General features: G+C 41.6%; 1 protein-coding gene across 6 annotated transcripts in view; it reads right to left on the reverse strand.

Moving 5' to 3' along the window:
* Positions 1 to 16335, reverse strand: part of PPP2R2B (protein phosphatase 2 regulatory subunit Bbeta) — a 497691-nt gene that overhangs the window by 406876 nt on the left and 74480 nt on the right. The gene's annotated exons all lie outside the window — the stretch shown is intronic.

A 16335-nucleotide genomic window follows, 5' to 3' on the forward strand; every position in this document is an offset into this window, starting at 1 on the left:
CTGTAGGTGAGTCTAATGCATGCTAATGTGCGAGAACCATTGATGGAGAGAAAAAAGAAAAAACACATTACTCCTAAATAATACATGAATATTTTTATAAGCCCTGCATTATTTTGAGCACCAGGCAGACCCAGTAATATAATGTGCTTAACTATTTTGAATGGATGAAATTTAATTTTTGTGAATAAAGGAGATATTTTATGAAACCTAGCAGGGTCTCTATAGGCAAAGGAAGTATGAAATTAGCCAGGAGACTCAGGTCTAACAAATTTAGGTAATTAAGGCAAATAAGTGCTGGGTTTTTACTTGCTTCATCTAAATGCATGGGGCTCTAAAAACTTCTCTCTTTTTTTAAACTATGTAATCTTTGATTTAAATGAAATCTAAACTGAAACCCCAAAGGTAAAACAGATAATTGGCTTGTGCTCCGGGGAAACAGGCCTGGGGCTAGAACTCTACCTCCACTTGCTTCGTTCTCTCCTGAGGCACAGAGGGCCCCAGGCCAGCCCACCAACCGCAGAAAATGGTTTTCATTCCCTCTGCATTTTGCATACCTGATGCAAAGTCCTCGGGGAAATTCTACCACATTCATGGGACATTTCAATAAATACAAAAAAAATTTTTGTTTTCATTGTGATTGTGTTTTTCCCTAAAGAATAAGGATGGGAGGGCCCAGGTGAGCACAATGGAAATGCAGGTGCTTCTGATGTAGGCTATGGGTGGGGGGCTGTTCATCCGTTTGTAGATAACCTGAGCTGCATGTGTCCTGAGCTGTGCGCATGAGACAGTGATAACTGCAGCCCTGCCCTTGGTAACCATGACATTTGACAACTCCAGTCCCAGCAAACCAGTTTAGCAATGCAAACACTATAACTTTAAATATTCAGGGAGAATACAAACCAAATGTGTTAAAAGCTTACATGGAATGTATGAAGTCCACACTAAAAGCTTACCTAGGATGTGGAAGATATATGTTAATTCTAGCTTATTGAGCACTGAAACAAAGAACCATTTGGCCCTTCCTCTGTATAAAAAGAACTCGAAAATCTTGTTTGGGGCTTGGGTTTTGAGCAGAAAGCTCCTGAGTCTGGCCAGCTATAAATAAATTACTTTTTCCTTCCCAAAATTATTCCTGAGTCCTGGCCTTACAGAAGGGAGACTGAACCACCTAGCCAGGAATATGCTCTCAATGAACACCAATAATGGAACCTGGCAATCTGGGAAGCCTATTAAGTTGCCAGCCCAGTAAGTGGGAGTGATTCAGAATCTGTGTCTGACACCATATTCTGCTTGGGTAGTTGAGACTGAATGTGCGGGTTTTATTTCTACAAGGCTTTTTCTGAAAAGAAAGAACCCACTTTTATTTGCATGCATGTTTGCAGCCTTTTAGATACACAGAAACCTGACTTTATCAGGTGTTGAGTCTTCTCAGAACTTTGTGTCAAGTCTCCTATGGAAAACATCCAGGGTCAAAAAGTCTTCAGTAGAAAGAATTTTAGGCATTTTTAATCAAATGGTTTCTTAACTATTTTTATTTTATGAGCTAAACTTTTTCTGCAAAATAAATTTTATCCAGAAATAGATTAAAAAAACAGAGTTCATTCCACCTGCCCCTTCAGCCCACCCACCTTATTATCCACTGACTTTGAGCGATTCAGCAAAGCCCCAGTTTAAAAACCACTGAGTGTTAAAAAAAAAAAAAAAAAAAAGAAAGACTGAAGGCTGAAGGCCAAGAGATAAAAGGCCTCTTCAAAGGTCCAGGGTTAGAAAGCATCAGAACCTGGATTTAGAAAGTAGATCTCTGGTTCTGAGATCTTTCCTTTGCTCATTAGGCACATAAAATTACTCATTTGGCTGGCATAGGTTCTAGCTTCTAGGCATTCATTCATTCATAGTATAGCTCAAGTATAATCAGAGGTAATTTGTAGCATGAACAGAACAAATTGTAGTTGTATCTTAGCAAGCACCTTAGAATAGGCATAAGTTTCCACAGAGGAGCACGTAGCCCTGTCAAGTTTCATATTTACTAGACCTTTTACTTCTTTCTTTCTAAAGAAAATGTCTCTATTCTTTTTTTCTCTTTATTTTTTTAAAATGTTACATTCAAAAAATATGAGGTCCCCATATAATCCCCACCCCCCCTCACCCCACAACTCCCACATCAACCTCTTTCATCATCGTGGGACATTCACTGCATTTGGTGAATACATTTTGGAGCACTGCTGCACCACACGGATAATGGTTTACATTGTAGTTTACACTCTCCCCCAGTCCACCCAGTGGGCCACGGCAGGACATACAATGTCCAGCATCTGTCCCTGCAGTACTGCCCAGGATGGCTCCAAGTCCTGAAAATGCCCCCACATCATATCTCTTCTTCCCTCTCCCTACTCTCAGCAACTACCATGGCCACTTTCTCCACATCAATGCTACAATTTCTTCCATTACTAATCACAATAGTTCCATAGTAGAATATCAGTAAACCCACTCTAATCCATACTCTATTCCTCCATCCTGTGGACCCTGGGATGGTTATGTCCACTCTACCTCTATATCCAGAGGGGGCTTAGATTCCACATGGATGATGGATGCAATTCTCCTGCTTGCACTTGTAGGCCCTCTTGGCTCCCTGGTGTGGTGGCTGACCATCTTCACCTCCCTGTTAGCTGGCTGGGGTAAGGCCAATAAACCAGACGGTTGGAGTTGCAAGTCTGCTGAGGCTCAGGGCTTGGTTGTCACATGGACAGTCCAGAGATTCAGGTCTCCTGAGTATACACTAACCCCAGCACCAACCACAAATCTGGTAAAAGTAACAGAAGAGGCATGTGTAGAAAGTTCACATCTGAGTCCAACTCCATTACACTCAGGAACACAAACTCCCAATAGGGCCAACTGACATGGCACTGAACTCCAGAGCCATCTGCCATGACCATAGAACCTGTGGGTCTCTGTAGCCCTCAGAAGAACCAGTACCTGGGGTTGTATCTGCTTTGGCAGTCCCTGGGACCCTACTGAGGTGTGCTTAAGTGCGACCCCTCTGCTGACCTCCCAGCTCTTTTTTGGAGACTCATAGCCATATAAACTCATTAGTCCTTTCCATTTCACCCTTTTATTCAAGGTCAAAAAGCAGTTTTTAACACCTGATATTACATGTAGGCTGAGGTATTCTGCTGGTCTGAGTTGACCCTTTTATTCAAGGTCTTTTTCTAGTTACATCATCAGCTGGAGCTTGGTAGTAATCCCTTGGCACCAGGGAGGCTCTTTGCTGGGAGTCATGTCCCACCCTCGGGGGAAGGTAATGCATTCACATGCTGAGTTTGCCTTAGAGAGTGGCCACATTTGAGCAACATGGAGGCTCTTAGTAGGTAACTCTTAGGTACCCTGCAGCTCTAGGCCTAGTTCATATTTCAGGTGCACAGGCTCATAAGCATAGTCATCAGTATCAAGGGCTCATTGTTGGACCATCCTTCTTTATTGGTCTTTGCCATGAAACTTAGAGGTGCCAGGTACTATATGTATCTTAAATGCTAACCAGAACAGAAAACTAGAACAAGTCTCCAAGGCCTTCAAATAAATATTGAAGCTATGGTTAATTTTCTTGTTTTCAAATCATATCTGTGGTTAATTCTCTTTGTTTCAAACTTGTATAAAAGCTATAGAAAACCTTCCTGGTGGAGAGGCAGATTTGAGATTGATTAGATCTCCTGTCCTCCACTGGCCCGTAAATTCTCTTTTCCTTCCCAGGTTATTTCAGGGTGTTTTTCTATCCTGAAATGCTGAGTGAACAAACCCAGCCAAGGGCCACCCTGGCCCTCCTCAATTTGGCACCCAACGTGGGGCAGGTGTCCTTGTGAGCTGCTGGCTGGATACCTGACCCCAAGATAAAGTGATTATGGACTCTGGCTCTGGGAGGTGGGAGTGTTTTACTCTGGGAGTTGCGAATGAAGTCTCTTGCCCTGGGCATCTAGGATCCTTAAGGTGGTGGACTGCAAATGAAAACAGACTCTGTTCTGTGTTATATGTGAGAACTGTATTGTCTTTCTTCTCAGCAACACAATAAAGCTATAGGCGACAGGCCCCAGGGTAAGGAGGTGCTGCTGAAAAGGGCTGCCTAGGCCTTGGTTTCTAGGTACTTGTTCGATTAAATTTTAACTAGAAGTAAAAGGAAGAGCATCCCCCTAGGTTGCATTATTAAGCATTGAGAACAATCTGGGTATGAAACTGTTAGTAAAAAGAGAATGATCCATCTTTGTAAAGAAGTCTGGCCTCAACATGCATTGGATGATGAACAAAAATGGCCAGCCCAAGGGTGCTTAGAATATTATACTATTCTACAATCGCACTCATTCTGTAGATTAAGTAAATAGGAAGAAATTTGTTATAGTCAATATTTTATGGCACCAGCCCAAAATGAAAAATTGCAGAGGGAATGTTTTGGGTATATTGCTGATTAGTCAGGGCCCGAACTCCCAATGTTCCCGAGGCAGAGATGACAAGGGATCATTATCTCAACCAGCTAAGGAATTGGATAATCAACCCTCTACTTCAAAGTGAGTTAAATCACTATAAAAATGAAAGCAGCAAAAATCAGAAAAAACTTCTTCCTGATTCTAATCCCACTGATGCTGATGAAGTTTGAGATGCCATCACTGTTTAAAATACTTCTAGGCTTGAAATTGCCACAGCCCCAGTATCTCCTCCTTCCCCATATCTGGGGGAAGGAAACAAACCTGAATCACTGTTAGACACTCCCCCACCCCCACCCCAAATGGCCTCTCCACCCCACACCCAAAGTGGTGAAACTTTTGGATGGGGTTCCTCTACTTCGGATGGGCAAGGCCAGGGTCAGCTTCCCCTCCAACAAATACCTGCAGGAATAGATGAGCAAGGACTACCAAAGGGCTATCTATATGCACATATTCCATTTTCAATATCAGATCTATATAATTGGAAAGATCTGGTCCCTAGCTATAGAGAGGACCCCAGAAGGATGGAAAATCCTTTTAAATCTCAAAAACTTAAAGATAAATCTCTCTCAGCCCCACCTCTGGGACTCCTAACCTAACGAAATAATTTGAACTATTTGTACATGAATGGCATGTAGGAGTATTAGTACAAGAATTTGGAGGAAATTTCTGGCTGGTTGCATACTTATCAAAGCAACTTAACTCAGTTGCTAGAGGCTGGCCAGCCTGCTTAAGAGCAGCAGCTGCTTCCTGTGATCTCTAGGAGGCAGAGAAATTCACACTGGGCTCTCCCGACTGAGTCTTTACCCCACATTATGTTCTTACTATGCTAGAACAAAAAGAGAGTCAATGGTTAACTATGGGCCTCCTGAGCAAATATCAAGCCATTTTATTAGAAAACTCAAATGTCATATTAAAAACTCTATATAAGCTCAATTTGGTTACCATATTGCCTGAATTTAAGGAAAGACCAAAACAGGAAAACTCCCAGGTATGATTGTGTACAACTCCTTGATGAAATATACTCTACCCTCCCAGGACTAACAGACATCCCATTACCAGACCCAGCCCTAGAATTGTTTAAAGACAGAAGCAGCTACATGGTCCATGGAAAATGCAGAGCAGGCTACTCAAAATTCACTCTTACTGAAATATTAGAAGCAAAGCCTTTGGATGGAACTGGATTCAGATGTGATCTCTTTTCACAAGCCTTTCCTGTTACTTTACCAGAATTGTAGTTGGTGCTGGGGTTTAATATATACCCAGGGGATCTGAATCTCTGGACTGACCATATGATAGCCACGCCCTGAGTCTCAACAGACTTCAGCTCCTACACTCTGGTTTATTGGACTTACCCCACTCAGTTAACATGGAGTTGAAGAATGTCAACCACCACACCATGGAGCCAAGAGTGCCTACAACTGAAAGCAGGAGGATTGCATCCAGCATCCATGTGGAATCTAGGCCCCCTCTTGACACAGATGTGGAGTGGACACAACCAATCCAAGGTCCACAGGATGGAGGAATAGAATATGGATTAGAGTGGACTTACCGATATTCTATTCATGAACTATTGTGATTAGTAATCGAAGAAAATGTGGCATTGGTGGAGAAAGTGGCCATGGTGGCTGCAGGGTGTGGGGAATGGGAGGAAGAGATGAGATGTGGAGGCGTTTTTGGGACTTGGAGTTGTCCTGGGTGGTACTGCAGGGACAATTACCGGACATTGTAGGTCCTCCCATGGCCCAATGGATTGAACTTGGGAGAGTGTGGGCTATGATATGGACCATTGACCATGAGGTGCAGCGATGTTCAGAGATGTATTCACCAAATGCAATGAATGTCTCATGATGATGGAGGAGAATGTTGCTATGGGGGGAGTAGTGGGGTGAGGGGGGTGGGGGATATATGGGGACCTCATATTTTTTTAGTGTAATATTTAAAAAAATGAATAAAGACCAAAAAAAAGAAATGGTAAAGGGTCATAGGGATTAAGGTAAGACACAGCATCAAATATAAAAGAGCATGGTTCATATCCAAGGGTTGTTTGGGAGCCTACCAGTCTTGAATTTGCTGGTGTCAATGAGCCTATTTGTGTGGATTTATCCTTTGGTGTGTGATGAGCACATGAGCATGGATGGGCACATGAGAGCCAATATCTGAGCAATTTCAGAGCTTGATTAACAAGGAAAAAGTGAAAAACAGATTTTGGTTAGCAGGAAAAGTTTCTTTTAGGGTCTTCTGGATGTTTAGACTTCCATTTCAAAATCATGAAAACTTCGAAGGAGTTTAATCAGAAGAACATCACAAATACATTCATAACTGTGATCCAGTGTTAATAAATTATTTTGTATGTGATTTTGTGCATTGTTTGATACTACAATAAAGGTAACTAACACACACACACACAAAGAGGCAAAGCCTTTGCCTGCAGGAACTTCAGTACAAAGAGCTAAACTAATTACTCTCTTAAGGGTCCAGCAACTAAGTGCAGGACAAAAGGCAACTCTAAACATGCTTTTGCCATCCTACATGCACATTTGGGAAAAAAATGGCTCCATACTAACCACTGCCAATGAAGATAAACATGTAGACATGATCTTACAGTTGTTAAATGCAGTTTTATGACCAAAAGAACTGGCAGTTATTCATTGTTAAGGACATCAAGTTACTAATAGCGAAGAAGCTAAAGGCAATAGACTAGCAGATAAAGCAGTCAGAGAAGCAGCTGAAAGAGAAATTCCCCAGCAACCCCCTTGCTTTGTTTTATCCAAACCACCCACTATTATCTTACAGTGAATGGGAATCTGAACTAGAGACATTTGGAAAACCACAGTACTCAGAAAAATATTTAGTAAGGGCAAAAGAATGGGGATTTATAAGTTTAGCTAAATAAGGATGGTTACAAAATACATATAGTGATATGAGTAAAAATCTTGTACCGGAAAACCTACTCAAGCCCATCATAGCACAATTTCATCAAATTGCACACTATGGACAAGAAACCCTTTACAAATGGCTCAGAAAGGTTCTAGTTGGAGTTAACTTACATGAACTATTCAAGCTATACCTGATCTATGTGTAACATGCACTAGAGTCAATCCTTGGCCCCATCCAAAAGTACCAGTTTTTAAAAAATGGAGTATAATATGGGGAATTAGGCAGAGGAGAAGACTGGCAAGTTGATTTTATTGTAATGCTTAAGGCCCCTGGAAAGTGGCAAGTTGATTTTATTATAATGCTTAAGGCCCCTGGATATTTCAGATATCTGCTAGTATTTGTTGACACTTTTTACTGGATGGGTAGAAGCTTTCCCTTGCTGAACTGAGAAAACCCCATGAAGTTATTAAATGTTTGCAAGAAGGAATTATTCCTAGGTTTGGACTCCTTCTATCCATTCAAACTGAAAATGGTGCTGCCTTCATCTCTAAAGAGGTCAAAGATGTTTCCAGTTTATTGGGTATTGATTGGCGACTTCACTCTTCTTATAGACCTTAATCCACAGGAAAAACAGAGTGAATGAACTGAACATTGAAAAAACATCTAGCAAAAATTTGCTTGGAAACACAATGAAAATGGGATAAAGCCCTGCCCATTGACTCCTGAGGATAAAAGTAGCACCCTGAAGAGGACTAGGTTTAAGTCCTTATGAAATGACACATGGAGGGCCATTTCTAAAAGTAGAATATGCTGGAAATATGCATCCTAGTTCTGAGTTAGCCACTAGTCAATGCATAAAATCCCTAGGAAGGACTTTAACTGAAATCAATAGCTATGCTTCCAACTATCTTAAGTTCCCCACAGACATTCCTTTGTACAACTGCCAATTTGGAGATTGGATATGGTTGTGTACAAGGAGAAATGTACACCCCCAAGTGCAACTAAATCCCAAATGGGTAGGACCATACCTGGTATTACTTTTCACTCAGTCTTCTCTTAGGTCATCAAACTGTGAATACATCACACTAGAGTCAAGCTACAACTGATCCTGCACAGTGACTCTCCTCCCCTCAGCTGGAAAGCTGTTGCCATCAACCCACCCAAAGACCCTGAACATAAATATAGCTGTGAACCTCTAGATGGATTCAAATATTGTTTAAGAGGAGTAACTGGTAGTTATTGTATTTGCTATTAATTGGCTTTTCTTTGTTTTCCTAGGAAGGTGGATCCTGGTTAACTTAATACTTTCATTTATTGAAAATTAAGGATTTGTGGACAGTTGCCAACCTCTAGCATTTCTGGACTACTCTGAGCTACTTCTGATACTCCCCCCAATTCTTTGAACAAGACTCAGTATTACTTACATTCAATGGATCAGTTTTTCTACCATGAAACTCCATAACTGCTACATTCCATCTCAGCAGCAAGCAGTCAGCTTGAATGACTACCAAATCCCCTCAAATTAATTCCATGATTGGAAATAACAGTATAATCAGGGGGAATTTGTAGCATGAAGAGAACACAATGTACTTATAACCTAGCAAGAACCTTAAAATAGGCAGGTTTCTATAGACGAGCACATAGACCTGTCAGGTTTAATATTCACTAGACCTGGAATCAATAGGTGTATTTCCAAGAGACATGAGTTTCTAGGTTGTCCACATGCCAGCTGGGCCCTGAACCTCAGTGGAGTTGCAACACCTACTCTCCAGTTCACTGGACTCACCCAGGACATCTAACAAGGAGGTAAGGATGGACAACTATCCACTCAGGAACAGAGAAATTCTACAACTGCAAGCAAGAGAGTCCCATCCATTAGCCATATGGGATTGAAGCCCCCTTTCAATAAGAGGTGGAGTGGGCATCACCATCCCAGAATCCTCATGACTGGTGAATAAAATATGGACTAGAGTAGACTTACTGGTATTCTGCTATAGACTTATTGTGATTCTAGCAATGAAGAATTATATTATTGATGTGGAGACAGAGGCCACTGGAGGTGCTGGAGTCAGGGAGAGGGAAAAAGAGGTGTAATGTGGGGGCATTTTTGGAACTTGGAATTGTCCTGAATGATATTGCAATGACAGATACAGATACCCTGCCAAAACCTACAGAAAGGGGTGGGAGATAGTGTAAACTACATTGTAAACTATAATCCATGCTGTGTGGCAATGCTCAATTGCAATGAATGTACCACATGAATGAAAGAAGTTATTAATGTGGGGAAAGGTGGGAGGTGTGGGGAGTGGGGCATATGGGAATCCCTTATATATTTTTTATGTAATATTTACCTAAGTATCTTTTAAAAATAAAAAATATGTTAAAAAAACAGAGTAAAAAAAATAGAAAACAAACAAACAAACTTAAGGCCCCCAAACAAAAAGAAAATGTCTCTATTCTTATTACCATGAAACTTAGAGGTACCAGGCATAATATGTATCTTAAATGTTAACCTAGAGCAGAAAACTAGAAAAACTCTCCAACACCTGAGTCTGTGATTAATTTTCTTTGTTTCAAATCATATCTGTGGTTAATTCTCTTTGTTTCAAACTTGTATAAAAGATGTGGGGGCATTTTCAGGGGTTGGAGTTGTCCTGGGTGGTGCTGCAGGGACAGTTACCGGACATTGTATGTCCTCCCATGGCCCACTCGGTGGACTGTGGGAGAGTGTGGGCTATGATGTGGACCATTGACCATGAGGTGCAGCGGTGCTCAGAGATGTATTCCCAAGTGCAATGAATGTCTCATGATGATAGAGGAGGTTGTTGTTATGGGGGGAGGAGTGGGGTGAGGGGGGAGGAGTGGGGTCAGGGGAGTGGGAGGTATATGGGGACCTCATATTTTTTGAATGTAACATTAAAAAAATAAATAAAGACCAAAAAAAAAAAAAAAAAAAAAAGCTGTAGAAAACCCTCCTGGTGGGGAGGCAGATTTGAGATTGATTAAATTTCCTGTCCTCCACTGGCCAGTAAATTCCCTTTTCCATCCCAGCCTAGATTGTATGTCTGTCTCTCCTGCTGCACTGATCAAATGAAACTAGCTGAGGACCACTCCAGCCCCTCTTCAATATATGGAGCAAATAATATTTATTAAACACCTACTATGTTTCAAGTGTCATGCTTGCCACTGTGGACTCAATGGTAAACAAAGGAAGATGTGGTGCCTGCCCTTATAAATTCTAATGTGGAATAAATATACTGATTATATGATCACACAAATAAATGTAAAATTGCAATTGTTATTTAGTGTGAAAGAAAGTCACAGAGTACTATGATAACATATAACAGTGCATTTCCCAGATAAATTTCAGCTCCCTTCTTTGTTCTTTAGGGAAAAACAATCATAATTATGACCTGGGGAATATCATCTACTCTGAGTTGTCAGGGAAGGTTTCATGGAAAATGAGAAACCATGACTGAGATCTAAATGTTGAATGGTTGTCTTAGTTTGCCTGAACAGCTATATACCAAAGAACTGTGGACTGGTTGGCTTAAAGTTTTTGGGATAAATGGATATTGCATGTGGAAAGAGCATGTTTTTTGGGGGTGTAGAGGGTAAACAGTTATGAATAGAATTGTGAGCCCCATAAAGACATATTTATGGCCTAACCCCTGGTCCTGGGATATAAACCCATTTGTAAATAGGATCTTTGAAGATAATATTAGTTAAGGAAAGGTCAAACTAAATCATGATGGGCATGAATCCAACATGACTATAGATTTGGACCCAAGGAGGAGGAGACAGAGGAGACAGATGGCCATGGGACAGAGGTAAAGATTGAGTTATAGATTGCAGTTACCACCAGAATGCTACAGACTTCAGAGTACATGCGATCCTGTGGATACCTTGATTTTGGACTTCTAGACACCAATAACATAGGACAATAAGTTCCTATTGTCTAAGTCAGCCAGTCTGTGGCATTTGTTATAGCATCCCTGACAAACTAAGACAGCGGTTATGAAGGCAAATAAGGGAGGAAAGAGCATTCCTGGCAAGGAGACCAGCATGTGCTAAGGCCATGTAGCAAGAGAGTGTATGGCAAGCTGAAAGGCTAGAGTGGTTGGAGCACAGAACCAGGGAAAGACCTAGCCAGGCTAAGACCATTCAGGACTATGGAGAGCATATTAAGGAGCCAGTTTTATCATAAAAGAAATGGGAAGCCATGAAAAGGTTTTAAAGTGTGTAGTATGTGTGGATAGGGTAGGGTGGGGATTTTTATAGTCATATATTTCTTTCAAAATCATTTCCAGTGAGAAGAACAGATTGAAGAAGTGCCCAAGGAATAGACAATGGCGAATTGATCCTGAATGACGGCAGGATGGAGAAGAGGATGAATTTAACTGCTATATGTGACTTAATGGGAACAAGATTCAGAGGTGAATGGGGTATAGACATGAGGACAAGGAAGGTGGTAAGGATGATTTCTAGTTTGTGATTTGTGAATACTGATGGTGAATATTGCAGTAAATCAGATTTGTCCCTTCCCACATTTGCCAACCCAGTGGTTCTCAATCCTGGATGCACATTACAATCACCAAGAAAGAAGGGAAAAAAACAATTCTCAATCTCTATCCATACCCATTCTGATTTATTTGATCCAGATGAGGCCTGGACATTGGTATTTTTTCCAAATTCCTCTGGTGATTCTAACATGCCCTCAAGGATGAAAACTACTGCTCTAAGAAATCTCCCGTCAAGGAAGCTCAAGTGGTTCCTCCTTTGATTTTATGTCACCATGGAAAGAGAACACCATGATCTTCATGGCAAATTGGTTCACATCCCAGAAAGAAAGAGCTTTCCAAGAAATCCTGGCAAATATAGCTTAGAACATATATTAAAATAGTTAGCCACACCTGGCCAGTGGAATGGGAGACTTCTGTAGAGTGAAAGGACCCCAGACTACAGGGAAGTCCCGGTCGGCAAAAGGGCAAGATGGTGGCAGCGTGAGCTTGCCTGGTAGTGTCTCTGCAGGGGGCGGCTGGGCAGCGTTGAAGGCTCTGTGGGACCGCGCTGTTTCGGGGATTTTTGCTGGTTGGAAGGTGTCTGGACGTCAATTCGGTGGGAAGGTAACAGAGAGGATACGTCTATAATATATAAACGGAGGTCCCAGCTGGGCGCGGGAAGTTCCCTCCTTGGGTGGGCGGAGCCGCGGTAGCGGGCGCTCCGGCAGCTCCGGAGCCGTGGCGGCCAGGGTTTTTGTTTTTTTTTTCCTTATTCTAGAGGCTTTGTGGTGCTGAAAAATTCGCGGATACTGGGCTGGCTGGTGAGGGATTGTTGGGACAAGACTCCTTTGCAGATTGATTTGCGGAGACAGACGGTGTTTCCCTGTGAAGCGGGGGACGTTTTAGCCTCCGGACAGGGGGGCTTCCGCCTGGAGCCCCATCCCCACAGGTCCGGCTGCCGATCTGCAACGGAATTGGATTTTGGACAATAAGGGGACACAATTGGGAGACTGTTGTAGGGTGCAGTGAGGGAGGAGGACACGTCTGGAAGCAGATTGGGGAATATTTTGCGAAGTTTGGGATTTAGGATCTTAGAGTCTGTTTTCGGCGTTTCCAGCTGAAGCCCACCCCACCCGGCGGGGCTTGGGATCTGGGTCATTGAACTGGCCGTGGTGTAGAGGTGCCCTCAAGTGGCCGTTGCGTGTGAGCACAGGGAGGGAGCTGTCCAAAGGCTGATACCCTGAGGAGTTAGGTGAATTTCAGAGATCAGACATTCAATATAGAATTCGCCGATCTGGCTTCCCCCACGGGGCTGGCACCCAGCTACGGGGATCCCTGAGGGCTGTGTTGCACTGCGGGGCTCCTAAGCTTTCTGTGGACCAGATTTGAGGTTGCCAGGTCTGGGTCCCCTGGACTCTGGCGGTCCACACCCCAGACTCACAGCTCTTGAGTCTTCAGTGTCTCAGACTTTCCACCCCCGAATCCATCACGCCCTGGGGTCTACCTGGGGTCCTTGAGTGCTCTGGACCTTAACGTTGGCGTTTTATCTTTATTGGTTCATATTGTTTTGTTTTTATTTTCACTTTATCTTATTTTCTACTCTTTTTGACGCCCTGATTGCTAATATTGCATTATCCTCTAGTCTTTTCTCCTAGCGTGCCCCCCAAAGTCCTTTTTTTTTTTTTATATATATATATACAGTTATTTAGGGGTTTCTTTGCTTGTTGTTTTAGATAGTGTTGTAATTGTGACACGTGTATACCTGAATCTCTCTTCGCCCTATCTGTTCCCCACCGTGTGCCTATCCTCTTTTTCTTTCTTTCTTTCTTCTTGTCTTTCTTTTTTTTCTTTATTATAATTAGTGTTTTTTTTTTCTGGTTTTCTCTTTCCCTCTTGTCCCTCATTTTCCACTTATTTTATTTTAATTCAAGTACACAATAGGTGCTACAGGGAACACCTCATATTTACTGGGTTTTCCCATCCTCCACTACCTCATTTCTGTGTGAACTGATTTAGGCTACCTACACTATCCCCCTTCCCCTGCATCTTCATATCCACTATCATCTACTGTCTCTCCTATATTCCACCCCCCACCTCCCATTCTTTGACCCACAAACTGTCTAACTCTTAATTTCTAATACCTTTGTCCTGTTTTCTGTCTGTTATCCACTCTTGAAACTATTACCTTTCTTTTCTTTTTCCCTCTCTCATGAAAACAATAGCTTTGTAGTTCATACCATATTCTGCCTATATTCAGTCATCTACTTCATAAAAGGTACTCTACCTACAGCTATAACTCTATACAATCTACATGAATCTAACCTCCATCCTCCCAGATCTCATATTCTTGCTTTGTTAACATACATTACTAATACTACTTTACACTTTTCCCTTGCTGACACAATTGCCTTTCCCCAACACTAATACTTTCTTCTAAAGTGAACTTAACCAACAACAAGTAACTTGAATAAGAAGAAAAAAGTGACAAAGAGAAGATATAACACCTATGCAAAAATAACAACTAATTAACCTCCAAAAGTAGACAAAGAAGCTAAGGAACTGATTAAATTCGACAAAATAAAGAGATGACCAGAAAGCAACAAAAATCTACAAACCAAACCAATAATCAGGAAAACATGACTGAATCCAATCAACAAACCAATAATCACGAAGGGGAGCAAAACTTGGCACAAGCAATGAAAGAACTCAGAACATTTATCACCGACAAATTTGATGCAGTAATGAAAGAGGTTAACAACATGAAGACATCACTTGGAGGGGAAATTGCAGACATACGCAAAAACATAACAGATATGATGGGAATGAACACCACAGTTCAAGAAATCAAAAATACACTTGCAGCAAATATCAGCAGGCTAGAAGAGACAGAGCAGAGAATTAGTGATGTGGAAGACAGTACATCAGAAATCAAACAGATAGTAGAAGGGGTCAATAAGAAGATAGAAAAAATCCAATTAGGATTTAGGGACCTGAATGACAATGCAAAACGCTCAAACATACGTGTTATAGGCATTCCAGAAGGTGAAGAGAAGGGAAAGGGGTCAGAAGGAGTGTTGCAGGAAATAATGGCTGAAAACTTCCCAAATCTACTGAAAGAGACAGATGTCCATATCCAAGAAGCACAGCGCACTCCACAAGTCATAAACCCCAACAGGCCCACCCCAAGACATATACTTATCAAATTATCCAAGGCTCAAGACAAAGAGAAAATCCTAAAAGCAGCAAGAGAAAAGAAAACCATCACATACAAGGGAAGCTCAATTAGATTAAGTGCTGATTTCTCTTCTGAAACCATGGAGGCAAGAAGACAGTGGTATGATATAGTCAGGGAAGTCCCAAGCTGTGCCACTAAGCAGATCAAATGGATGCATTGGACAGACCATTGCTTCTCAAACCTGAGTACACATTGGCAATTCCTGGAGGTCTGGTTCAAACACAGATTGCTGGGCCCCAAATCTAGAGTGTTTGATTCAGTAGGTCTGGGAAGGTGCTGGAAAAATTTGTACTACTAAAAAGTTCCCAGGTGATCTGATGCTTCTGGTCCGGGGACTGAGGCCAGGATTAAGGTCAAGAAAGTGAGGTGACTGGTATGAAGTGCAGGGTAGGACCTTGTCATCATTTAAAAATTTGATCTTTTGTTTATCATTCATTTTTGCATTCATTTTTTAAAGATTGCATTAAAATATTATTTATCTTGATTGCTGATTTTTTGGTACTCCTTAAAATTTTGCACTCAAGTTCCTCACTCACCTGATTATAATCCCAGCTCTGCTAGAGAGCACCAAATACCACTTGGTTTAATCATCTGAGTATGCTGTGCTGATTAGGTTTGCCATGACTTTTTTAAAGACTTATGCTGATCCTTTTTCTTCCCCCCAGTGTTGAATCTTATTCATGAAGTCATGATTTTCCAATTTGTCCCCTGAGGGTTTGCATTTCCTTTACTCTGAAGAAAACAGTCTGAAAGGTCAATATAATGAAATGCAGCATTATAAATGAAAACCTTTTGAAAAAGCAAGAAAAACCTTTTGGATCAATACTCATTATTTAATGAACATCAATGAAATAACTGTCCTGTACCTTCCAGAGAGTCTGTGAATCACTCCCATTTATGTTGTGGGACATAAATATTTGTGTAAAGAGGAGAATGACTTTCATTGGCTCTTGACAGGGAAACTGTGGTTTCTGTAAATGTAGTAAATAGTTGTCAAATTTGGTAATAAATTTGTGCTCCCAATTTCCAGATTTTTTGGCAGGGCTCTCGTTTTTTAGAGAGCTAGAAGAGCTGGAGGTTTTCAGTGGAGGAACACCAGGCCCTTCAGCATCCAATCAACTATTGTCACATTGGAATCTTTTCCTGTCTGACTGGCTTCTTGCCTGCCATGGTCCACCATGGGTTCTAACCAAATAGGACTTTCTGCTGCTTTTAAACATAGTATGAACACTGTTGAAAGTATCTCTGGATG

This window comes from Dasypus novemcinctus, chromosome 2 (assembly GCF_030445035.2).
Source record: "Dasypus novemcinctus isolate mDasNov1 chromosome 2, mDasNov1.1.hap2, whole genome shotgun sequence".
In the NCBI taxonomy this organism is placed as follows: domain Eukaryota; kingdom Metazoa; phylum Chordata; class Mammalia; order Cingulata; family Dasypodidae; genus Dasypus; species Dasypus novemcinctus.